Consider the following 26,415-nt stretch of genomic DNA (forward strand, 5'->3'; position numbering starts at 1 on the left):
TAAGCAAATAAAACATTTAACATTCATCTTATATATCTCTATAGATTTTACATTCCAAGAATGTATCTTGTCCTTCCTAAGTTTTTCATTTTAGAAATACATTATGAGTCAAGGCGAAAAGGCCTAACATTTTCAGAATGTAATTTCTTATAATTAAGTATGTCTCATTCATATAAGATTAGGAATGTAACTATGGTCCCACTACTTCTTAGTAAACACACATGTTCTATTCGTTTGGATATAAAAACATACCTTATAGTTGCATATTAAAATCATGATTGCAACATTGAGATGTTTGCTTTATATCCACAAGTGGATCTCAAGCTTTACACATTTTGTTAGGATAACATGGATTAAGAAAACCTCCAAGCTAATCTATATAGATACCTTTTAGTAGATATGTAGCACCTGGTTTCCAGTATGTGAATTTTATTTGAGTATTTCCCTATTTTAGCCTTGGACTCGGCGAGTCATAGGTCCGACTCGCCGAGTAGGGACGAGACTCAGGACACGTTTAAGTTGGCGACTCGGCGAGTCCATATCCCGAACTCGGCGAGTCACCGCTGCTGGATGAAACCCTAAATTTCAAGGGTTTGCACTCTATTTAAACCCTCATTCCGCCCCAAACTCGCCCCATTCACCCCCAGAACTCCCAACATCGTTTATACCCTTATTTCCTTGAGAGATTGAAGTGTTTTGGTGTGTTCTTGAAGATTTTGAGGAGAAAGAAGAGTAGATCAAGAAGAGGAGAAGGAGGCCAGGCATCTTTGTGTCATCTCAACGTTTTCCTTGAGGTATAGCTTGTTTCCCCTCTGTTTTCAAGCTTGTAATCTCTTTTAGCTTCATGGAAGTCCTTCTTGAGCTTTTCCCCAAGCTTGTTTGTGCTTTGTGGGTTGTAATAAGTTGTTAGCCTTTAGATCTAGGCATGATTTAGTCCCTGGAGCTTGGATCTAATGCATTTATGGGGTCATATTGCATGAAAGCCCTAGATCTACCTCTTTTGGTGCACTTTGAGCCCTAAAATTCATATTGGTGAATATCTACACGTAAAGTTAGAAACTTTACGTGTGATTTGTGTCCTAGAAGCCCAGATCTGTGAATGACATGGACTGGAATCGAGCAAATCAGTGTATTTGATGGATGCATGGCTGCGACTTGGCGAGTCGTATATGTGACTCGACGAGTCTGGTCGCGAGTCACTGAATTGGTCCCTTTATGATGTATCGAGTTGAGCCGTGAGTCACAGGGGGTGACTCGGTGAGTTGGAAGCTGAACTCACCCATGATAGGACTCGGCGAGTCAATGCCCTGACTCGGGGAGTCCAAGGCAATCTTCATAGATCAAGAACAGACTCGGCGAGTTGTTCATACAACTCGGCGAGTCTTAGCATAAGTGTTCTTCGGATGAAGATGAACTCGACGAGTTGTTCATACAACTCGGTGAGTAGGATGAAGAGGTTGAACGTCAGTTTAGAAGATGAACTCGTCGAGTCATAGCCTAACTCGACGAGTAGAAACAGGGACTCAGGACAATCGTCTGATAGGGACTCGACGAGTTGGAGAGCCAACTCGGCGAGTCGGGTCAACTGAAAGTTGACTCTGACTTTGACTCAGAGCTAGACCAGGGGTAAAATGGTCATTTTACCTAAAGGACGGTTAGCGGTGTTTGATTGAGTATGTTGTGGGAATTGCAGCCGGAGGATTTCCGGAGCAGCAGCAGTCAGTTAGTTCTCGATCAGTTCAGCAGCTACTTTGAGGTGAGTTACCTTCCACTAGTGGTGGGTTTATGGCCACAATGCCGACCCACCAGTAGGAGACGTATGATAGATGATTGTCTTTGTGATATCATCTAGGTTTGCTATTACCTGATATGTTATATGCTATCATGATACGTTAAATGCGATAGTAGTAGAGTTCGGTTGTTAGGACCGCAGGGTAGTCAGACACCCCAGAAACGTCTGACAGTATGTGATGATATGTTTGTGTGTTGGCCTGTTATGTTATGCGATAGAGGTAGCAGGAGGGGACCAGTCCCCGAGGATCGGTTGTTAGGACCGATGGGTAGTCAGCACCCCAGAACGGCTTGACACGAGTAGGACGACACCCCAGAATGGCCGTATGGGTAGGTCGGCACCCCAGAATGGCCGTACCGGGTAGTCAGGCACCCCAGGATAGCCTGGCAGTGCGTATGTTATGTGTTTGTATGGTATGTGGTACGTTGGGGGAACTCACTAAGCTTTGTGCTTACATTTACAATTTTGTTTTTAGGTACCTCTTCACCGAAGGGGAAGGAGCCGGCGCGGTAGCGGCACATCATGCACACACTCTGGTTTCCGCATTTATGAGATTCACTGGGATTGTACTCTAATATTTGGATGGGATGTATGGTTTGACTTTTTAAAACATGGTTTACGATGTGTTATGGTGTGATCAAACAATGTTTTTATTTATTAATGTTTTCTAAAGTAATATTTTAAAATGAAATTTTCGGACGTGAAAATTGGGTCGTTACAAGTTGGTATCAGAGCACTGGTTTGAGGGATTCAGACTCACCTTCGAGGGTGTCTGAACTCAAATCTAGGGATTTAAAGAATTTTTTTAGAAAATGATTTCCAACAATGAGAAAAGAGTTTAAGAAAGAACACAAGTGTGTGTGATGTGCGCGACCGGCCGAGCTCAAGTAAGTACTCCCCAAAGTACCCATACCAGTTTATGTTATGTTTATCAGCTTTTGTAGAACAACATGCTAGAATAGGGCTAAGGATCTAGGAATGATGCCTTATGTGCCTGCCTTATGTGTTCCACCTATATGTGAATTGCATGCTTGTATAGTGTAGACAGCGGTAGGGTAGCCTGTTAGGGTTTGCCTGGTAGTATAAGCTAACACGGTGTGCTAGTTCAGTTCCTCTCTATGAGAGCGGAATTGTTTGAAGTCATTTTCCCTTGTCCGAATGCTGCTTGCTTCGTGCTACGTGGGACTCCGAATAATGGGAATTAGCCATTAGGCGAATACGTCACACCACATGTGATCAGAGTTGAATAATCTTAGAGTACCGGATTTGATCCTACTGCGCAGCTCTTGTTTGAGTCCAACCATTGTAGGGACGAGTCGGTTACTCGAAGGATTATCTGAGTCTCGTTGCATGTGATGGTGTTTGGGTGATGGCTAATTGGCATTACAAGGAGGCCTGCAGCAGCTGAGGATTGAATCGAGTTGAGCCGGAGGTTTCCCTAGGGCGAGCCGGTAGTAGTAACTAGCCTTAGTGTAAGGGATCTGGTGGTGTCGAGGCAGTCCTTGAAGAAGGTACGGATAGATGTGGAAGGTAGTATGGGCCCGTACTACTGAAAGCAGAGGATCCCGAACCAAGGAAGGCCAAGACAAGACCAGGGAACTTGTAAGTAGCTATGATTCCTCAGGGAGCACCAGTATATCTAATGATTATTGTGATGTATTGCAGAATGGTGGTACTTCGATCGAGGCCGGTGGACGGCGGTTCTGGAGAGGGGTCAGGTTCGGGATCAGGTTCCGAGCCGATAGATGAGGGACTACGCGAGTTCATCGCGTCAGAGATCACCAGGGGCATCCTTGAGTCGACTCCCATTATCTTCGGGTCAATCAAGGAAGGGATCATGGAGTTGATGGAGGATCGCCTGCGGGCATTCAGGAGCGATTTGGCATCTGGCCAGTCGGGGTCACGCACACTGTCCTTCAAGGACTTCAGGGGCAGTGGTGCGCCGGATTTCCATGGGGTAAAGGACCCCATTGCTGCCAGGAGATGGATTGCAGACATCGAGTCTGCATAGTTGACTAGCTTCTGCCCCGAGGGGTCGAAGGTGAGATACGCAGCGGGGTGTTTACGGAACTGAGCCCAGGATTGGTGGGAGTCAGTGGGCAACTCGTTGGGAGCCTCAGCTATCGAGGCTATGGCCTGGTCAGACTTTGTGACCAGGTTCAGGGCAGAGTTTGCGCCGGCTATCGAGCTTCAGCAGTTGGCCAGGGAGTTTCTGGATATGAGACAGACGACGGAGACTGTGGCGGAGATCACCGCCAAGTTCCGGGAGAGGGCTTTGTTGGTGCCCCAGTATGCTGGTGACGAGGATATGAGGAGGACTCGTTATCACGATATGCTTCGAGCTGACATCCGGGAGCATGTTAGCTTTTCGGCTTGCCCTACCTTGGACTTTATGATCGCCAGGGCAAGGGAGAGGGAGATAGATTTGGAGCACATCCGGAAACGGAAATCTGAGGAGGGACGGGCAGGAGGGGCTTCGGGGAAGAAGCCCAAGGGATCAGATGGGAGGCCGAAAGGCCAGTCAGGACCGAGCCGCTGCAGGAAGTGCGGCAGGCCGCACGAGGGGGCGTGCAGGTTGGGATCGTCAGGCTGCTACAAGTGCGGCTAGTTTGGGCACATCAGCAGGGATTGCACTACTCCTGCGACAGTTATTCAGACATCGGATTTGCTGTGTTTCCACTGCAACCAGAGGGGCCACAAGAAGGCCAATTGCCCCATGTTGACAGTTTCAGTGCCAGTGAAGGCGCCAGCTCCAGCGACCCTGCGGATCACAGATGGCCGTCAGGGCAAGGCGGAGGCTCCGGTGGTGAGGAGCCGAGCATTCCAGCTGACTACCGAGGAGGCACGCGCCGCGCCCGATGTGGTGACGGGTATGATTCTTTCCTTCTATCTTTTGTTTTATGTGGTTATGATATTGATATGTGCTCCGTGTGTGTGTATATATATATATATATATATATATATATATATATATATATATATATATGTATTAGGATCGTTCCATGTGAACGGCATCCCAGTTCAGGTATTGTTCGACTCGGGTGCATCCCGATCGTTCATTTCTCTTGCGCTTAGCAAGAGGTTTCATGAGACTACAGGCGAGTTAGATTGCCCGTTAGAGGTAGAGATTGCTGACGATCGATCGGTGCAAGCATCGATGGTGTTTTGAGATTGCGTTCTGCGTCTGTTTGAGGAGCGTTACCTGGTAGACTTGGTTCCCATTCCATTGCGTGGGAACAAGGTGATTATTGGCATGGATTGGTTGAGCCCTAATGGGGCAGTGATAGACTGCGCGCAGCAGCTAGTGCGAGTCAGGGCCCCGAGCGGGGGAGAGTTAGTGATTCATGGCGAACAGCCGCAGTGTGGACCCACTGTATGTTCTGCAGCGAGGGCTAGGCGCTATCTTCAGCAGGGATGCGCGGGATATGTCGCGTGTGTGATGGATACCCGGGAGGCGGGTAAGGCGACCGTGAGCGAGGTCCCGGTTGTTCGAGATTTTGCAGATGTTTTCCCGGAGGAATTACCTGGGATACCTCCGGAGCGACAGGTGGAGTTCAGGATTGACCTTATTCCCGGTGCGGCTCCGATAGCCAAAGCACCGTATCGGTTGGCTCCTCCTGAGATGCAGGAGTTGTCTACGCAGCTGTAGGAGCTGCTGGACAAGGGATTTATTCGTCCGAGCAGTTCGCCTTGGGGAGCCCCGATTCTATTTGCGAAGAAGAAGGATGGGTCGCATCGGATGTGTATAGATTACCGGGAGTTGAATAAGGTGACGGTGAAGAACCGTTACCCACTCCCGAGGATTGATGACCTTTTTGACCAGCTTCAGGGAGCATCTTGGTTCTCCAAGATTGACTTGCGTTCGGGTTATCATCAGATGAGGGTCAGGGAGGAGGATACGCAGAAGACCGCGTTTCGGACACGTTATGGCCACTATGAGTTTGTGGTGATGCCGTTTGGGCTCACCAATGCTCCTGCCGCGTTCATGGATCTCATGAACCGCGTTTGCAGACCGATGCTGGATCGGTCTGTGATAGTCTTTATCGATGACATCTTGGTTTATTCCAAGACCCAAGAGGAGCATGAGGAGCATCTGAGGGAGGTGTTGGAGACCCTAAGGAGGGAGAGCTTGTATGCCAAGTTCTCCAAGTGCGAGTTCTGGCTGCGCGAGGTGCAGTTTCTTGGGCACCTCGTCAACCAGAACGGGATTCTGTTCGATCCGGCCAAGGTTGAGGCCGTGATGAGATGGGAGGTTCCGAAGTCTCCATCAGAGATTCGGAGTTTCTTGGGATTAGCAGGCTACTATCGGAGATTTATCCAAGATTTCTCCAAGATAGTCGTACCCCTGACACGACTGACAAAGAAAGTCGTGGTCTTTCGGTGGGGACCTGAGCAGCAGGCTGCGTTTGAGATACTGAGACAGAAATTGTGTGAGGCGCCGATCCTAGCCCTGCCTGAGGGCGTAGAGGATTTTGTGGTTTATTGTGATGCGTCCATTTCGGGGTTGGGCACAGTTCTGATGCAGAGGGGGCATGTCATTGCCTACGCTTCGAGGCAGCTCAAGCCCCACGAGGCGAACTACCCGACGCACGATTTGGAGTTGGGGGCCGTGGTCTTCACCCTCAAGATTTGGCAACATTACCTCTACGGGGTTCGTTGTACCATCTACACGGACCACAAGAGTCTGAGGTATCTCATGGACCAGCCGAATCTGAACATGAGGCAGCATCGGTGGTTGGATGTGGTGAAGGATTATGATTGCGAGATCCTTTACCACCCGGGGAAGGCCAACGTGGTGGCCGATGCGCTTAGCCACAAGGCGGCGCTGATCAGGGACGTATGCATGAGGATGACCGTAGTGACTCCCCTATTCGAGCGAATTCGGGAGGCTCAACAGGAGGCTATCAAGGAGGAGCATCGGAAGAGCGAGCGCGTGGTGGGTCAGGTATCCTCCTTTGATTATGATAGTCGGGGTCTATTGACACTACACCATAGGGTGTGGGTGCCGTATCATGGGGGCGTCCGCCAGATTTTGATGGATGAGGCGCACAAGTCCCGATTCTCTATTCATCCCGGGGCGACGAAGATGTATAGGGATCTCCGTCTGAACTATTGGTGGCCCTGCATGAAGCGGGATGTGGCATGGTACATAGAGCGGTGCTTGACCTGCAGGAAGGTCAAGGCCGAACATCAGAGACCGCATGGTAAGATGAAGCCGTTGGACATTCCACTGTGGAAATGGGAAGATATCACCATGGATTTTATTACAAAGCTTCCCAGAACCGCGCGTGGAGTGGATTCGATTTGGGTCATCGTGGACCGACTGACCAAGAGTGCTCACTTTATTCCGATTTAGAAGAGCATATCGGCCGAGAAGTTGGCCAATATCTATATCAGGGAAATCGTGGCGCGGCACGGGGTGCTGGTATCGGTGATCTTGGATAGGGATGTACGTTTCACTTCCAGATTTTGGAAGAAGTTTCGTGACGAGTTGGGCACTCGATTGCATTTTAGCACCGCCTTTCACCCACTGACAGATGGTCAGAGTGAGCGGACCATCCAAACTTTGGAGGACATGTTGCGGGCATGTGTGTTGGATTTCGGTGGTAGCTGGGATACCTATCTTCCCTTGGTTGAGTTCTCCTACAACAACAGCTACCACGCGAGTATTGACCGACCACCATTCGAGATGTTGTACGGGCGGAGGTGCAGAACCCCGATATGTTGGGGTGAAGTTGGCCAGTGAGTCATGGGAAGCACCGAGGTGGTGCTAGAGACGACCGAGAGGATCCAGCAGGTTCGGAGCAGACTTCAGACTGCCCAGAGTCGGCAGAAAAGTTACGCCGAGAAGCGTCGATCCGACTTGGAGTTCCAAGTCAGGGATATGGTTCTCCTTAAGGTGTCACCTTGGAAAGGCTTCATCCGATTCAAGAAGCGAGGCAAGTTGGGCCCAAGATTCATCGGGCCGTTCAGGGTTGTAGCCCAGGTGGGCAAGGTGGCGTATAGGCTGGATCTGCCAGCCGAGCTCAGTCAGATCCACAGCACTTTCCATGTTTCGCAGCTGCGGAAGTTCCTAGTGGACGATTCAGCGGTAGTACCGTTGGAGGATATTCAGGTTGATGACAGCTTGAATTACATTGAGCGCCCAGTCGCAATACTCGACAGGAAGTCGAAGGCTTTGAGGAACAAGAGGGTAGAACTAGTGAAGGTGCAATGGCAGCACCGCAAGGGTTCGGAATGGACTTGGGAGCCGATGGACGAGATGATGGAGCATTACCCCGAGTTGTTTCAGGATCGAGCAGCAGACTTCGAGGACGAAGTATAAAATAAGTGGGGGAGATTTGTAGCACCTGGTTTCCGGTATGTGAATTTTATTTGAGTATTTCCCTATTTTAGCCTTGGACTCGGCGAGTCATAGGTCCGACTCGCCGAGTAGGGACGAGACTCAGGACACGTTTAAGTTGGCGACTCGGCGAGTCGATTTCCCGGACTCGGCGAGTCACCGCTGCTGGATGAAACCCTAAATTTCAAGGGTTTGCACTCTATTTAAACCCTCATTCCGCCCCAAACTCGCCCCCATTCACCCCCAGAACTCCCTACATCGTTTATACCCTTATTTCATTGAGAGATTGGAGTGTTTTGGTGTGTTCTTGAAGATTTTGAGGAGAAAGAAGAGTAGATCAAGAAGAGGAGAAGGAGGCCAGGCATCTTTGTGTCATCTCAACGTTTTCCTTGAGGTATAGCTCGTTTCCCCTCTGTTTTTAAGCTTGTAATCTCTTTTAGCTTCATGGAAGTCCTTCTTGAGCTTTTCCCCAAGCTTGTTTGTGCTTTGTGGGTTGTAATAAGTTGTTAGCCTTTAGATCTAGGCATGATTTAGTCCCTGGAGCTTGGATCTAATGCCTTTATGGGGTCATATTGCATGAAAGCCCTAGATCTACCTCTTTTGGTGCACTTTGAGCCCTAAAATTCATATTGGTGACTATCTACACGTAAAGTTAGAAACTTTACGTGTGATTTGTATCCTAGAATCCCAGATCTGTGAATGACATGGACTGGAATCGAGCAAATCGGTGTATTTGATGGATGCATGGCTGCGACTCGGCGAGTCGTATATGTGACTCGACTAGTCTGGTCGCGAGTCACTGAATTGGTCCCTTTATGATGTATCGAGTTGAGCCGTGAGTCACAGGGGGTGACTCGGTGAGTTGGAAGCTGAACTCACCCATGATAGGACTCAGCGAGTCAATGCCCTGACTCGGCGAGTCCAAGGCAATCTTCATAGATCAAGAACAGACTCGGCGAGTTGTTCATACAACTCGGCGAGTCTTAGCATAAGCGTTCTTCGGATGAAGATGAACTCGACGAGTTGTTCATACAACTCGGCGAGTAGGATGAAGAGGTTGAACGTCAGTTTAGAAGATGAACTCGTCGAGTCATAGCCTAACTCGACGAGTAGAAACAGGGACTCAGGACAATCGTCTGATAGGGACTCAGCGAGTTGGAGATCCAACTCGGCGAGTCGGGTCAACTGAAAGTTGACTCTGACTTTGACTCAGAGCTAGACCAGGGGTAAAATGGTCATTTTACCTAAAGGACAGTTAGCGGTGTTTGATTGAGTATGTTGTGGGAATTACAGCCGGAGGATTTCCGGAGCAGCAGCAGTCAGTTAGTTCCCGATCAGTTCAGCAGCTACTTTGAGGTGAGTTACCTTCCACTAGTGGTGGGTCTAAGGCCACAATGCCGGCCCACCAGTAGGAGACGTATGATAGATGATTGTCTTTGTGATATAATCTAGGTTTGCTATTACCTGATATGTTATATGCTATCATGATACGTTATATGCGATAGTAGTAGAGTTCGGTTGTTAGGACCGCAGGGTAGTCAGACACCCCAGAAACGTATGACAGTATGTGATGATATGTTTGTGTGTTGGCCTGTTATGTTATGCGATAGAGGTAGCAGGAGGGGACTAGTCCCCGAGGATCGGTTGTTAGGACCGATGGGTAGTCAGCACCCCAGAACGGCTTGACACGAGTAGGAAGACACCCCAGAATGGCCGTATGGGTAGGTCGGCACCCCCAGAATGGCCGTACCGGGTAGTCAGGCACCCCAGAATAGCCTGGCAGTACGTATGTTATGTGTTTGTATGGTATGTGGTACGTTGGGGGAACTCACTAAGCTTTGTGCTTACATTTACAGTTTTGTTTTTAGGTACCTCTTCACCGAAGGGGAAGGAGCCAGCGCGGTAGCGGCACATCATGCACACACTCTGGTTTCCGCATTTACGAGATTCACTGGGATTGTACTCTGATATTTGGATGGGATGTATGGTTTGACTTTTTAAAACATGGTTTACGATGTGTTATGGTGTGATCAAACAATGTTTTTATTTATTAATGTTTTCTAAAGTAATATTTTAAAATGAAATTTTCGGATGTGAAAATTGGGTCGTTACAAGATATCCATTAAGAAAAGCGGTCTTTCTTGAAATCTATTTGTTGTATTTCATATTCAGAATATGAATTTATAGTAAAGAGTATCCTTGTTGATCTAATCATAGCTCCTTGTGAAAAAGGTTTGATCATAGTCAGTGTCATGAGTACCATAATCAATGACATGAGTATGAGAAAATCCTTTTGTAACATGTCTTGCTTTAAATGTGTATGGTTATCCATGTAATGTATTCTTTATAGAAGAATCACTGACTCCTTCTAGCTTTGCTATAAAGAGAAAGTTCAATCAAGACCACACTTGATTATCATACATGGATTACATCTCATGTTCATGACTCTAAGCCATTAATCAGATTCAAAATCTAACATAGCATCTTGGTATTTGATGGATTTTCTAGAAACCATCAATAAAAGTTCATCGATAAGTGATTCCACATTACTCAAGTCATAGATGATTTCTACCATTAATGTGAATTTTTTTTTTGCGAATAGCCATTGTTCAATTTTAACAATTCTTATTAAATATAGTGCCAACTTTAATTGCATCAGGTTGTGGTTCTTGAGCTGCTTCAAGTTCCATGTACCTCACACTCGCTTTGTCATTAGAAGTGTGCTTTCTATTAACTCGGCTATCAAAGGAATAAGATAACTTATTCTTGGTGGGTTTGAATATAAAAATTTAATCCATATTAGAGTATTATACAAATATGTATGTAGTAGGTTATGGGTTTAAAAGCTTTAGTCCAACATAGGTTTCAATTCCATAAGCATTTAAGTAAGATATGGATGGAGTCATTCCATACAAAATCTTATGAAGAAAATTTTATATCTACTAGTTAGTTGGTGTTTCTACATAAGGTACAATTGATAGTGTTCTAGATGTTATCCCAAGGAAATAAAAGGAGGATATTTCTACCGATTAGAAAGCAAATCATACCAAGGTAAAATTTAATTCATCCTTTATTATCATTAAGGGCTTAGATAATTCTTACTAGTTTGTATTTCAACTTTATATTTGAAATCTTCAACAAAGATTTCAGAGTTATGTTTTAACATATAAAATATAATTTATAACTACTATAGTTGTTAGTAAAGTTGATTTGGTATCTTATGATAAATCTTAGACATTCGTTAGAAAGGAAGTCATGCACCATAATGTATACTTCCTTAATAATTATTTTCTCTACTACTGAGTGAAAATATCATCATGAATCTTTTATATATAAATAATATTTACATATGTCAAATAAACTACATTATTTTCCTTCAAGGATCCATTTCTTGTAGTTGGAATATTAGAATGTCATTTATATAACAAATATAACAATCTCAAAGATGAGTTTGATTTAAAACAAGTTTAAGTCAGAATATTTTGCATATAGAACTTGTTATTTATAAAACATTGATATTTACTTGATAATTCTTATTAAGAGATCTAGTCTCATAAATAGAATTTTAATCATTTCTGAATATGAAGGTGATCGTTATGAAAAACTATTTAAGTAAATAGTCAATCATTCATAACTTAAACTAATATATATATATATATATATATATATATATATATATATATATATATATATATATATATGTATATATATATATATATAGGCACGCTAAATTTAAACATACATTGTTCCAAAGCAAACATTGTTTTTTAATACAAGTGAATTATATTCCTATCATAATTAATAAACTAAACTCCTAGAGTGCAGTTCCAACTTGATTGTGCTCAACTAGTTACTCTTCAGTAAATATCTGCAAGCCAAATACATATATTAGATTAACATTTAAGTACCAAGTACCTAATTGTTACATGAAAAGTATGAGTTTTATCTAGTAGATACCTGAAGTACTAGTATCTTCTAGACTTTCTTTCTAGATAAGAGGAGCAGATCCTCTTTGAGTATCTAGTTTCTCCAAAAAAGAAACAATATCCATCTATGTGGTCCTTATTGGATTTCTTAGGCTTAATGGCATTCAGTCCATAAACATGGGCCTCCTAGATCATACAAAGTGACTCTTTTAAGCCCTGTATTATTCCTAGTTTGATGTTAGAAATATGTTTAGCATCACAGTGATCATGTAGTCCTCCGTTCTCAAGATATCGTATGAACAAAGACGTGGAATAAAGTCATACTCATTGTCCAACAATTTGTTTCCCAATTTCTGATTTGTTTGAGATAGAACTTAATTGAACACATCAATTCAGTCTTGATTGGGCCCGACACATTGGTCATCACAAAATCATCGAGGGGCCCAAGAGATCGCTTTTAATTCTCTAAGGATAAAAGGAACAGATAAACTTTGACTTGTATTCTTGTAGTATTTACTTATTAAATCATACACAACAATACGTTTTATAACTTCAAGTTACTGATGTGTTTACGCACTATCATTGCACCACCAACTTGTAAACAACTACCCATATATCTCGGTTTAAAGACTATACGATATTATCATCTCACAATCACTGGTGATAAATTCCATGAAGTGATTCATATGAGTGTGGGTTTAATCCAATACTCAAATCTTATTTCAGGAGTACTCATGAACGTTATAACAAACCTTTGCTATGTATCTTTATCTTCCTTCCTAATTGATTCTCCACTCATCATGGAACAAACCATGTTCAACAAGGTTCTATTGTGCCTCTCAGCCACACCATTCAGCTGCGGTGTCCTAGGCGGCGTCAATTCTGAAACAATTCCACATTCTTTAAGATAGTCGTGGAACTCAATACTAAGATATGCACCACCTCATTCGAATTAGAGTATCTTTATCTTCCTGCCCAATTGATTCTCCACTTCTTGCTTAAACTTTTTGAACTTTTCAAAAGTTTCTGACTTATGCTTGATTAAAGAGATATACCCATATCTGTTGTAATCGTTGGTAAAAGTCATGTAGAAGCGATTTACATCCCTTGTGGTGGATCTAAAGGGCCTACACACATCGGTGTGTATGAGACCCAATAATCCCTCACCTCTTTCACAAGTACCAGTGAAAGGTGACTTAGTCATCTTTCTAAGCAGACAAAATTCGTACGTGTCATCCGACTTTAGGTCAAATGACTTCAACACTCCATCCTTTTGGAGTTGGGCTATGTGCTTCTTGTTGACATGTCCAAGACGACAATGCCACAAGCATGCCTCGTCCAAAACATTAGACAAATCAATATGCAACACATTATTTCCTAAGTTGTCTAAAACCATCAAGTTTCATATATACCATTACAAGGCAATGCATCAAAATAAAATTTACCATTACAGAAAGAATTAATAGAACCAATTTCATTATTAAACGAAAATCTAAAACCTTGTTTATATAAACCATGAAAAGAAATCATGTTTCTCGCCATTTTTGACGAGTAACAATAATCGTTCAAATATAACCCTAACCCATTACTAAGCAATAAAGAATTAACTCCAATCTTGATGACAAGCGACACTCTCCTATTCCCCATGATCATGTTTATCTTCCTGTGCTCCACATCCCTACTTCTTAGAACCTGCAAATCATAACAAATGTGAAAACCACACCCTGTGTCAAGGACCCAAGAACTTGCATGTGATGAGTTATTACATTGTGTCACACCCCCAAACCAGAACGACGGAATCGTTCGAGGGCGGATGACTTCATGTAGTATCGAAACAGTTGAATACATAGTAAAGAACGTAACACAACCATCATATATATAATTTGAAAGTTTACATTGTAGAAAAGTACTTGTTTCAAAAGAAATTACAATATGATGTCAAAATGAAATTACACTAACGCCTCAGCGTCCCTTCTTCAAAAGCTGTAATTTACCTGTATTACTGAATCCCTGAGAAATACAAGTGGTTTTGAAAGAGTATGTCAGCATTTAAGTTGGTGAGTTCGTAAGTATTTAGTGACAATGTTTGTATGAAATAGAATGAAAATGATTTGTACATGTTTAACTGTTCCTAGAAAATCCCATATTTTCTACTATAGTAGATGGTAGTTTAATTGTTCCAAAACTGTAATGCAATTGTGCTTTTCATGCCTAAAATAATAGTTTTATGTATAAATTGTTAAGGCATTTGAAAAAACCCTGTAAATCAATGTGTTGTTAATACTCCATGTGAGTCTTATAACCATATTATTTGACCAGGATGCCTATAACAACGTTCTTCAGGTGTTGGAAAGTTATGACGTTTGTCACCCCAGGCCTACCAGCCTAACTGTAGCTAACAGCTTAGGTGTGGGATTGTCAATCCCGTATAGATCTATACACTAGTATCACGCTCCCCCTACAAGGGATTATGGTATATAATATAGGACTTAAAATGCATACTCGAAAATACGTGAAATGTCTCACAAAACTTAGTATAAAACAGATTTACATATGAAAATGTCCATTTGTTCTTGTGTATGAAAATATCTCTTTGATATAGTGTTTCTAGTATGTAAATGTTCATGATTTTCTCGTAAACTATACCTATTATAGTTTTTCAAAGTGTATGTTTTGTTCATATAGTAAACCCTAGTGTAATGCTCACTTGTTATGTTAAGTATAACATTTAAAGTGACATAAATGATCACATATACTTAAAGTATAAATATAGTGTTTGATTCGTATATAGTGAAACTTTAGGTTACATATGATTACTTGATAAAAAGTGTATATAGTGAAACTTTAGGTTACACACGATAATAACCGTGTGTTTACTTGTATTCCCCCCCCCCCTAAAAGTGTATAAAAAACATTTAAAGGCGTAGTTTATTGGGGTATGAGCTCACTTGATAGATTTAAGAAGGTGAGACGAAAACTGAGCAGAACTTTTACTTGAGAAAGCGGATTTTCTCGGGATTCTCGGGAATCTCGGGAGCATAAACTTCCTTTGGGGCTTGGGTATGAAAACCAGGGCTTCGGGATATTACTTGCATGCAAAACGAAATAAAAATGCAAGAAAAAGGAGAGAAAATGAGCAATTTACCCGGAACCCTCACATCCCTTTTATAGGGGCTGGGAACCGCCTCGGTACGTTGGGTGTATGGGATTACGCGGGACGTACCCATGCGTCATGCGTGACTGCATCCTCGACTGCTGGAACTTCGGATGGGACAAGTCATAGGGGAGTAGAGGGGCGATGTGGACATTTCTAGGCCTAGCACTCAAGTACGCTGGGCGTAACTCGGATTGGCCCGGTGACTCCTCCTTCGGATAATACCGGATTTTATTTAAATTTATATTTTAATTATTTAGTAAACTTCAAAAATTCATATCTTTTTCATACGAACTCTGTTTTCGACGTTCTTTATATCCACGCGTAGGTGAGACTACGCTCTAAAACTTTCGTTTACACTCCGTCGGCAAATTTTGAAATTATTTTTATTATTTATTTTAAAAAGGTCGGGGTAGGAAAAGTTCATTAGAAATACATAACGTCTTTATACGATGTCTGTTTTTGCCAGACTATTTATCGTTGATATACCATTGTTGAGACCTTCGATTCTCATTTAGGTCATTCCGGCCAAAAGTCGCTCGCTCTCTTTTTCGAGTTTTTAGTTGTCTACCGCTATACCGAACTTTGAAAATTTATAACTTCCTCATACGATGTCAGATTTGGGCGTTCTTCGTATGTACGCTTACGGTTTAATGATATCTAACATAGTAGTTAACCAAATAGAGACTTTTCTACAAATTATTTTCAAAGTTAATTTCATTATTTTCAAAAGTGGTTACAATACTTGACTTTTTAGGTCATTACATAGAGTCGAAATATTGGGTTGTCACATCATCCCCCCGTTAGAGGGAATTTCATCCCTAAATTTAATGTAAGAAAAACACTTGTGGATTAGGGAAAAAGATGTGCGTACTTGTGTTTAATCTGATCTTTGCGTTCCCAGGTGTATTCAGGTCCCCGCTTTGCATTCCAGCGGACCTTCACGATGGGTATGCGACTTTGTTTTGCTCTTTTAATTTCACTATCCATGATTTCAATTGGTTCTTCTATAAAGTGGAGACTCTCGTTGATTTCGATTTCGTCAAGAGGGACGACGAGGGTCTCATCGAACAAACATTTCTTCAAGTTTGACACATGAAAAGTAGGGTGTACGTTATTGAGTTCCCGCGGTAGACGAAGTTTGTAGGCTACCGGGCCGATCCTTACAAGGATCTCGAATGGTCCGATATACCTTGGGTTTAGTTTCCCACGTTTTCCTAAATGTATAAACCCTTTCCAGGACGAGACCTTTAATAACACTCGGTCCCCGACCTGAAATTCCAAGGGCTTCCGTCTTTTTTCCCTATAACTCTTTTGTCTGTCTCTTGAAGCCTTTAGTCGTTCCCGAATTTGTACAATCTTCTTAGTTGTTTCTCTTATGATTTTCGGGCCAGTGAGAGTGTTGTCGGGTACTTGTCCCTTGGCTAGTTGCGTGTCACCTACTTCAATCTAGCACAGTGGTGATCTGCACTTCCGTCTGTAGAGGGCTTCAAATAGAGCAACTTTAATGCTGGAGTGATAGCTATTGTTGTATGAAAATTCGACTAGTGGTAAATGGGTATCCCATGCTTTACCAAAATCGATTACCCAAGCTCTTAGCATATCTTCCAAGGTTTGTATGGTCCTCTCACTTTGACCGTCGGTTTGTGGATGGTAAGGAATACTCATGTCGAGTCTCGTTCCTAAAGATTTTTGTAACTATTGCCAAATTCGCGAGGTGAATTTACTATCTCTGTCAGAGATAATGGATATTGGTACACTGTGTAGTCGTACAATCTCTCGGATGTATGTTCGAGCTAGCTTTTCCATCTTGTCAGTTTCCTTTATGGGTAGGAAGTGTGCGGATTTTGTTAATCTATCTATGATTACCCAAATGATGTCTAGCCCACCTGCTGCCTTGGGTAATTTGGTTATCAAGTTCATGGTTATCCATTCCTACTTCCACTCGGGTATTTCGGGTTGTTGAAGCAATCCCGATGGCTTTTGGTACTCTACCTTGACTTTGGCGAAAGTCAGACACTTGCCCACATAGGTAGCGATCTCTTCTTTCATATTCGGCCACCAATACAGTTTCTTGAGGTCCGGATACATCTTGTCTGAACCTGGATGCACGGAGTATCGAGTCTTATGAGCCTCGTTCATGACCATGTCTCTGAATCCACCAAACTTCAGTGTCCAGATCTGATCCATGAAGTAACAAACTCCGTCACCCTTGACTTCAAGATTCTTGTCCATTCCTATTAGGGCTTCACCTGCCACGTTCTCTGTTTTCAAGGCTTCCCTCTGAGCTTCCTTGATTTTTGTGGATAGGTGTGAATGGATCATCATGGTTAAGGATTTCACTCGACAGCCCGAGTATTCCTTTCGACTAAGAGCATCAGCTACTACATTCGCTTTTCCTGGGTGATAGCGAATCTCGCATTCGTAGTCATTCAGTAGTTCAACTCATCGTCTCTGCCTCATGTTGAGTTCTTTTTGGTTGAGAATGTGCTAAAGGCTCTTATGATCGGTGAAGATTGTGTATTTCGTGCCATAAAGATAGTGTCTCCAGATCTTTAGCGCGAAAACAACTGCTCCTAATTCAAGATCGTGGGTAGTGTAGTTGACTTTGTGTGTCTTGAGTTGTCTTGAGCCATAAGCGATGACCTTACCTAGGGATGAGATTTAGAACCGGAAAACCGGACCGGAACCGGATACGAACCGGAACCGGACCCGTTAGAACCGGAATATATAGAACCGGGTCCGGTTTTGGGTTTAAAAATTGGCTTTATCCGGGTTCTGGGTAATTTGGGTTTGGGTCCATTGGGTCCGGGTAAACCGGGTCTAAAATCCGAAACCGGTTTTTGGAACCGGAACCACTTTTTGTGAAACGTTTACAAGATGCATATCTTATTCGTTTCAACTCCAATTGACATACGGTGTTTTCCAACATGTAGTTTAGAGTTCGTACATGATTCTAGACTATAAATTTTTCATTTTTAGTTTTATATTCATTGACTTACAGTCCTCAAAAGTTGAGATACCAAAGCTGAAAGTTTTTAGTTTTGTTGTATTCGGTGAAAGTTTTAAAGCATGCATATCTAATTCGTTTGAAGTCGGATTGACATGTGGTTTTTTCCAACTTCTAGTTTACATTTTGTACATGAGTTTAGACTATAATTTTGTCATTTTTGGTTTAACATTCAATGATTTACAGTCCTCCGAAGTCGGGATATCAAAACTGAAAATTTTCAACTTTTCAACTATTTGTTTTTGTACTTTGTATTATGTGAAAATATTAACACAAGTATATCTCATTCATTGAAATTTGGATTGACATGAGGGTTTTTCCAGAGTGTATTTTAGAGTTTGTACATGATTTTACACTCTAATTTTGTTAATTGTGGTTTCATATTCAATAAGTTACAGCCCCCCAAAGTGGGGATATCAATATAAAAATTTTCAAAGTTCAACCCACTAAGTTGTAAGTAATTACCAAAAAATTCCAGTTTTTTCGGGTTTTCCGGGTCTAAACCCACTTTATCCGGTTCCAACCTACCCACTTTGATGTTTCCGGGTTTTCCGGTTGTAGACCCACTTTACCCGGAACCATACCCGGAACTGGTTCCTATATACCGGTCCGGTTTCCGGTTCTATAAAATCCCGTTAACCGGTTCCAGGTTTTCTGAGTCCGGGTCCATCGGGTCCGGGTTTGGACCCACTTTCATCCCTAACCTTACCTCCTTGCATTAGTAAGCATCTAAGACCTTGATTAGATGCATCACAATAGACCACGAAGTCTTATGTTGTTTCTGGCAAGGACAATATAGGTGCACTGCATAGTGCTTGCTTAAGCGTTTGGAATGCAGCGTCTTGTTTTCCTTCCCAATTGAAAGTTACACCCTTCTGTGTCAGGGTGGTGAGTGGTTTAGGAATCTTCGATAAGTTTTGTATAAATCTACGGTAATAGCCAGCAAGGCCCAAGAATTGTCAAATTTCCGTTGGGGTTCTTGGAGCTGACCAGTTCTTGATTGCTTTGATTTTGGAAGGGTCCACGTGTATTCCATCTTTGCTAACCACGTGACCTAGGAAATCTACCTTCCGAATCCAAAATTCGCACTTGGAGAATTTTGCATACAGTTTCTCTTTTCTTAGAGTCTCCAAGATTTGTCGGAGGTGTTGACCATGTTCTTCTTCGTTCTTTGAATAAATTAGTATATCGTCTATGAACACGATCACAAATTTGACCAAGAATGAACGACACACTCGGTTCATTAAGTCCATGAACACCGCCGGTGCGTTTGTTAATCCAAAGGGCATCACTATAAACTCGTAGTGACCATAACGAGTTCGAAAATCTGTTTTGGGAACATCTCCTTCCAAGACTCGTTGTTGGTGATACTCGGATCTTAAGTTGATCTTCGAGAAATAACTCGCTCCTTGGAGTTGCTCGAACAATTCGTCAATACGTGGTAGCGGGTATCGGTTCTTGATAGTAAGCTTGTTAAGTTCCCGGTAATTAATGCACATGCGGAAAGATCCATCCTTCTTCTTTACGAACAAGACCGGTGCTCCCCAAGGTGAGAAGCTTGGCCTGAAGAAACCTTTGTTGAGCAGTTCGTTTAATTGGCAGGATAATTCTTGCATCTCAGATGGCGCTAGATGGTATGGAGATTTAGCTACTAGGGTAGCTCCGGGAATTAAATCGATTCTGAACTCGACTTGTCGTTCTGGTGGGACACCTGGGAGATATTCAGGGAAGATATTGGGAAAATCGCAGACCTCTAGAATGTCTTTGATGCTCTTCATTTCTCTTTCCTTATCTACCAAGTGGGCTAAGAAGGCATGGTACTCCTTACGTAGGTATTTCTGGGCTTTGATGCAATAGATGATTTGTAAATTGGTTCCGGGTTTGTCACCATAAATGACAAGAGTTTCGCCGCTTGGCAGGTTTAGTAAAATGACCCTTTCATGACAAAGAATATCGGCATGGTGTAGGCTTAACCAATCCATACCGATGATGACATCAAAGCTCTTTATAGTTATCGGCATTAGATCGATTTGAAATGAATGTTCGTTTAAAGTTAGTGTGCAGCCTATGTACATAGCATTCGTGCTTTTGGTTCTACCGTTTGCCATTTTTATTGTGAATATCTTATTGAGTGATTTAGGGTTCTGTTTTAGTATGTGCTTGAATTTATGACTCACGAAACTCCTCTCCGCACCACAATCAAAGAGTATTCATGCATAAGCGTTATTGAGGAGAAACGTGCCCGTAATCACCGTGGGATCAACTATTGCTTCATTCTGCCCTATTGCCATTACTCTTCCTATGCCGCCAGCGTTCCTTGCCTTAGGGCAGTCTTTCTTGTAGTGTCCAGCCTCACCGCATCCATAACATGCTTGGCCTACACCGAATCCTTGGACTTGGGTGATCAGTTGTGCTGGTGCTCTACAGAAACGGGCAGTGTGCCCCTTCTTGTTGCAGTTGTTGCAGTGCATCTCCCGACAATTTCCGTTGTGATGGAAATTGCATTTGCTGCATTTCGGGAGGTTTCCAGCATATGGCTTTGCTGGTGTAGTTGTAATTGGAGTAGCAGTGGGGGCAGTAGCGGCATAGAATGTCACAATCTGTTGTTTCTTGGAAGGTTCATGTGAAGGCTGACTCTTCCTTTTGTTCCAGAACCTCTTGTTGTTGTTGTTGTTGTTGGAATTGTGGTAGTTGTTGTTGTTGCTTCCTCTAGGTTGCTCCGTAGCGGTAGTTGTGAAGTCTTGACATACCCCATGGTCTACGAGAGCTTGTGCCAACTGTTTGGCGCTATTGAAAGTGATTGGTTTGGAAGCTAGAACATTTCCTCGAATCTGAGGTGATAGCCCCCAGATGTATCTTTCGATCTTCTTGCTCTCTAGAGCAACTATCCTTGGGAAAAGGATTGCCAAATCACTGAACCTGTTGGTGTAGGTCGTGATATCTGATCCTACCATGGTAAGGCCCCAAAGTTCATGTTCGAGCTTTTGTAATTCGCTCTGTGGACAGTACTCTTGCAGTAATATTTGTTTTAGATTCTCCCAGTCCATAGAGTTAGCCACTACTAGCGTTAGTAACTTGACATGGCCATTCCACCATGTCAGATCTCTCTCAGAGAAAGTACAGGTAACGAACTTCACTTTGTTCCCTTCCGGACAAGAACAAATCTCGAAACCGCTTCAGTTTTCTCTATCAACTGTGATAGAGCCATTATCCCTCCGGCCCCATTAAAAGTAATGGGTTTGCTATTCATGAAATCCTTGTATGTACAATCCCCTGAATGACCTGGATGTTGGCCATTCGTAGAACTATTTGCTCCCCCACCAGAACCATTGTTACTCATTTGGGCCATTACCGTTGTTACTGCAGCCGTTACAGCAGCTATCAATGTGGCATTTGTCCGTTGATGGAGGCAGTGGTGGTGGAGGTATCGTGGCCTGGGTCTTAGGTTTGGACGAGGAGGCATCGCGCTGCCAAGAAATAAATATAAAAGATTATAAGTTTTGGTGGTTGAGAGTTCAATGATAACGAGTTAACTATATTTAATAGTTCAAGGATTTGGTTTGACCAACACATGACTTTGAGTTTGATTCACCAATGGAGTTTGAATAACAATAAGCAAACTCATGAACTCGAACGAAATGCACAGATTTAACACATGAAAGAGGTATGCCCTATATATATTAAACATATGGTTGCGTTACATCCGAAGTTAGAAAATTTTGACCTTTCTAAAGGTCTCTGATTACAGAAAGTTAAAGAAGATAAGACTTTTAGCCAATGGTCCTATTCTATATCAAAATTTGGGAGTTAGGCGAGCACTACTTACTACGCGGATTACGCTTGGAGCTTGACTCCGCATCCGATTGTTAGGCTCCCATGAGATGCCTGTCAAAGGCAGCTTGTTGCTCCCTCAAATCTCTCATTTCGGAGAGAGCTGCAGCCATTTGTTCCTGGAGGGAGCTGGTGTGGAGTTGAGCATTCCCTTGTAGCATGTCTAGGCGACAGATATCAGTTGCGTTCTCTTCCATCCTTATGTTAACCTCGCGAATCTGGTTTGCTTGGACTCCGGATTGATAAGCCTGATTGACTAGTTTGCCTACCACAACTGAGAGTGCTCGATCGACTGAATTTCCTCCGCTAACATCGTAAAAATCCCGACATATACCGTAAGGAGGGCGCAGTCCTTGCTTCTGACTCCAATGATGGATGTGGCTTCCCCAGATGGGAGTTGGTCCTTGAAATTCCATCCTGAAAGGAGGTCAAACCGATGGAGGTCAGATGGCTGGTGGATTAATTACCTCGGTAACTGAAGCTGAGCTATTTGAATCTTCCTCTTCCTCGTCTTCCATGGGTTCCTCCTCGGGGTCGTCTACAATCCATCCTTCATTACCTTGGTTGGGGTAGTAGGTGTCACCGGGGTGATGAATTCCAGCCATTGATTCTATATGTGAATAGGGTTAAGAATTGACTATAAGCTAAAGCACGTAAAATTACCTCTGAGTTTGACGGCTGACGATACCCAAATACTCATATAGTATTCAAATTTGTATGTTTGATACTAGTGTTTATTTTGGTAAGTTTTGAATTGTTGCTCACTACGACCATTCCTCGACATACATTAGTCCAATCTCGGATAAATATAGTTGATCAAGCTATATTCATCCCAAATTCGATTACATATTTCGAGGCCTAATCGTAGTGTCCAACTTGTCTTAATACCTCTTGTATAGTTCTAACCATGAAAATATATTGTTGTATGCATGTATTTGTACTTTTACGACCCAAAATAATCTAAATTAAATGAAACGAGGTTTTAGGTGTAAAAACGTTTTGTCAGAGACCTTGAGTCCCTATGCATTTATAGTTTGTATATCTTATGTGGTTCGATATACCTAGTTCAATATAAACAATGCTCTGATACCAATCTGTCACACCCCCAAACCAGAACGGCGGAATCGTTCGAGGGTGGATGACTTCATGTAGTATCGAAACAGTTGAATACATAGTAAAGAAAGTAACACAACCATCATAGATATAATTTGAAAGTTTACATTATAGAAAAGTACTTGTTTCAAAAGAAATTACAATATGATGTCAAAATGAAATTAACCTAACGCCTCAACGTCCCTTCTTCAAAAGTTGTAGTTTACCTATATTACTAAATCCCTGAGAAATACAAGTGGTTTTGAAAGAGTAGGTTAGCATTTAAGCTGGTGAGTTCATAAGTATTTAGTGACAATGTTTGTATGAAATAGAATGAAAATGGTTTGTACATGTTTAACTGTTCCTAGAAAATCCCATATTTTCTACTATAGTAGATGGTAGTTTAATTGTTCCAAAACTGTAATGCAATAGTGGTTTTCATGCCAAAAATAATAGTTTTATGTATAAATCGTTAAGGCATTTGAAAAACCCCGTAAATCAATGTGTTTTTAATACTCTATGTGAGTCTTATAACCATACTATTTGACCAGGATGCCTATAACAACGTTCTTCAGGCGTTCGAAAGTTATGATGTTTGTCACCCCAAGCCTGCCAGCCTAACTGTAGCTAACAGCTTAGGTGTGGGATTGTCAATTTCATATAGATCTATACACAAGTATCACACTTCCCCTACAAGGGATTATGGTATATAATACAAGACTTAAAATGCATACTCGAAAATACGTGAAATGTCTTACAAAACTTAGTATAAAACAGATTTACGTATGAAAATGTCCATTTGTTCTAGTGTATGAAAATATCTCTTTGATATAGTGTTTCTAGTATGTAAATGTTCATGATTTTCTCGTAAACTATTTCTATTATAGTTTTTCAAAGTGTATGTTTCATTCATATAGTAAACCCTAGTGTAATGCTCACTTGTTTTATATATATATATATATATATATATATATATATATATATATAAATATAGTATTTGATTCGTATATATATATATATATATATATATATATATATATATATATATATAAACATGTTTTATTTCCAAAAGACAAGATGTTATCGAGAATATATATATCGCATACGAAAGTTCTCATGTAGTAGTTATGAATCACGTATGATAACTTAATAAAAACTATATATAGTGAAACTTTAGGTTACACACGATAATAATCGTGTGTTTACTTGTATCCCCCCCCCCCCAAAAAAAAGTGTATAAAAAGCATTTATCAAACATTTAAAAGCGTAGTTTATAGGGGTACGAACTCACTTGATAGATCGAATAAGGTGAGACGAAAACCGCAGAACTTTGACTTGAGAAAGTGGATTTTCTCGGGAGCGTAAACTTCCTTCAGGGCTTTGGTATGAAAACCGGGACTTCGGAATATTACTTGCACGCAAAACAAAGTAAAAACGCAAGAAAAAGGAGAGAAAATGAGCAATTTACCCGGAACCCTCGCATCCCTTTTATAGGGGTTGGGAACCGCCTCGGTACGCTGGGCGTACCCGTGCGTCATGCGTGACCGCATCCTCGACTGCTGGAACTTCGGACGGGACAAGGAATTGGGGAGTAGAGGGGCAACATGTACGTTTCGAGGCCTAGCACTTGAGTACGCTGGGCGTACGAGGGTACGCTGGGCGTAACTCGGATTGTCCCGATGGTCGAGTAATGGCTGTTGTTATAGGAAAACTCAGCCAAAGTTAGGTTTGAATCCCAACTCCCACCGAAATCCATAATGCATGCCCAAAGCATGTCCTCGAGCGCCTGAATCGTCCACTCACTCTGTCCGTCTGTTTGTGGGTAGTAAGCGGTACTAAAATGCAATCGCGTTCCCAACTCCTCGTGGAAATTCTTCCAGAATCTGGAAGTAAAACTCACATCCCGATCCGACTATAGACGTCGGCACTCCATACCGAGCTACCACCTCTCACACATAAATCTCTGCCAGGCTCTCCGCATAAGAGATCTCACTAATAGGAAGGAAGTGAGCACTCTTCATCAACCAATCCACAATCACCTATATCGCGTCAACTCCACGCGCCGCCCTCGGTAATTTGGTGATAAAGTCCATCGAGATCTGCTCCCACTTCCACTGGAGAATCTCCAAAGGCTGCAATGGACCATGAGGATGCTCGTGCTCTACTTTGACCCGTTGGCAGGCCAGGCATCTCTCTACTACCTACACTATATCCCTCTTCATACAGGGCCACCAATAGTCTCTTTTTAAATCCAAATACATCTTAGTGGCTCCGGGATGGATCAAAAACCTCGACCTATGCGCCTCCTCCATCAGAGTGCTACGAGCTCCGCCCGTATAAGGTACCCAAATCCAACCTCGAAAGGTCATAAACCCACGACTATCCATTACAAATTCGGATACCTGGTCAGCCAGGTGCTTCTTCTTGCGGTTCTCTGGTCTCATGGCCTCCGACTGGGCTTCTCGAATGGTATCCAATACCGAAGTCATCACTGTCATCCTCATGCATATATCCCGAATCGGGCACTCTCCGTCTTGCGGCTCAGGGCATCAGCCACCACGTTAGCCTTGCCCAGGTGATACCAAATCTCACAATCGTAATCTTTTACCATGTCTAGCCATCTCCTCTGGCGTATATACAAGTTCGGCTGATCCATCAGATACTTCAAGATCTTGTGGTCCGTGTAGATTGTACATCAAAACCCATAAAAGTAATGACACTAGATCTTAAAGGAGAACACCACTGCCCCAACTCTAAATTGTGGGTGGGATATCTTATCTCATGAGGCTTTAGCTACCTCGATGCATATGCTATCACGTGCCCCCTGTGCATAAGCACTGCACTTAACCCCGATATAGATGCATCATAGTAAACCACGAAGTAATCCATTCCCTCAGGAAGATCTAAAACTGGAGCTTCGCACAACCTTTGGTGAAGAGTCTTAAACAAGGTCTGTTGATCGGGACCCCAAAACAAAAAACAACACCCTTCCGGGTCAACCTGGTGAGAGGAACAACAATCTTGGAGAAATCTCTGATTAACCTCTGGTAGTGTCCGGCTAACCCCAGAAAACTCCTGATCTCGGTGGGGGACCTCAGCACCTCCCAACTCACAACCGCCTCAATCTTGGTTGGGTCGACCAAAATCCTATTCTGATTAACGAGGTGTCCCAAGAACTGGACCTCTTGTAACCAGAAGTCACACTTGGAGAATTTGGCATAAAGCCTCTCTGATCTCAATACTCTGAGAAGCTCTCTCAAATGCTCC

This window comes from Lactuca saligna, chromosome 7 (genome assembly GCF_052625555.1).
Source record: "Lactuca saligna cultivar CGN05327 chromosome 7, ASM5262555v1, whole genome shotgun sequence".
Taxonomy (NCBI): Eukaryota; Viridiplantae; Streptophyta; class Magnoliopsida; order Asterales; family Asteraceae; genus Lactuca; species Lactuca saligna.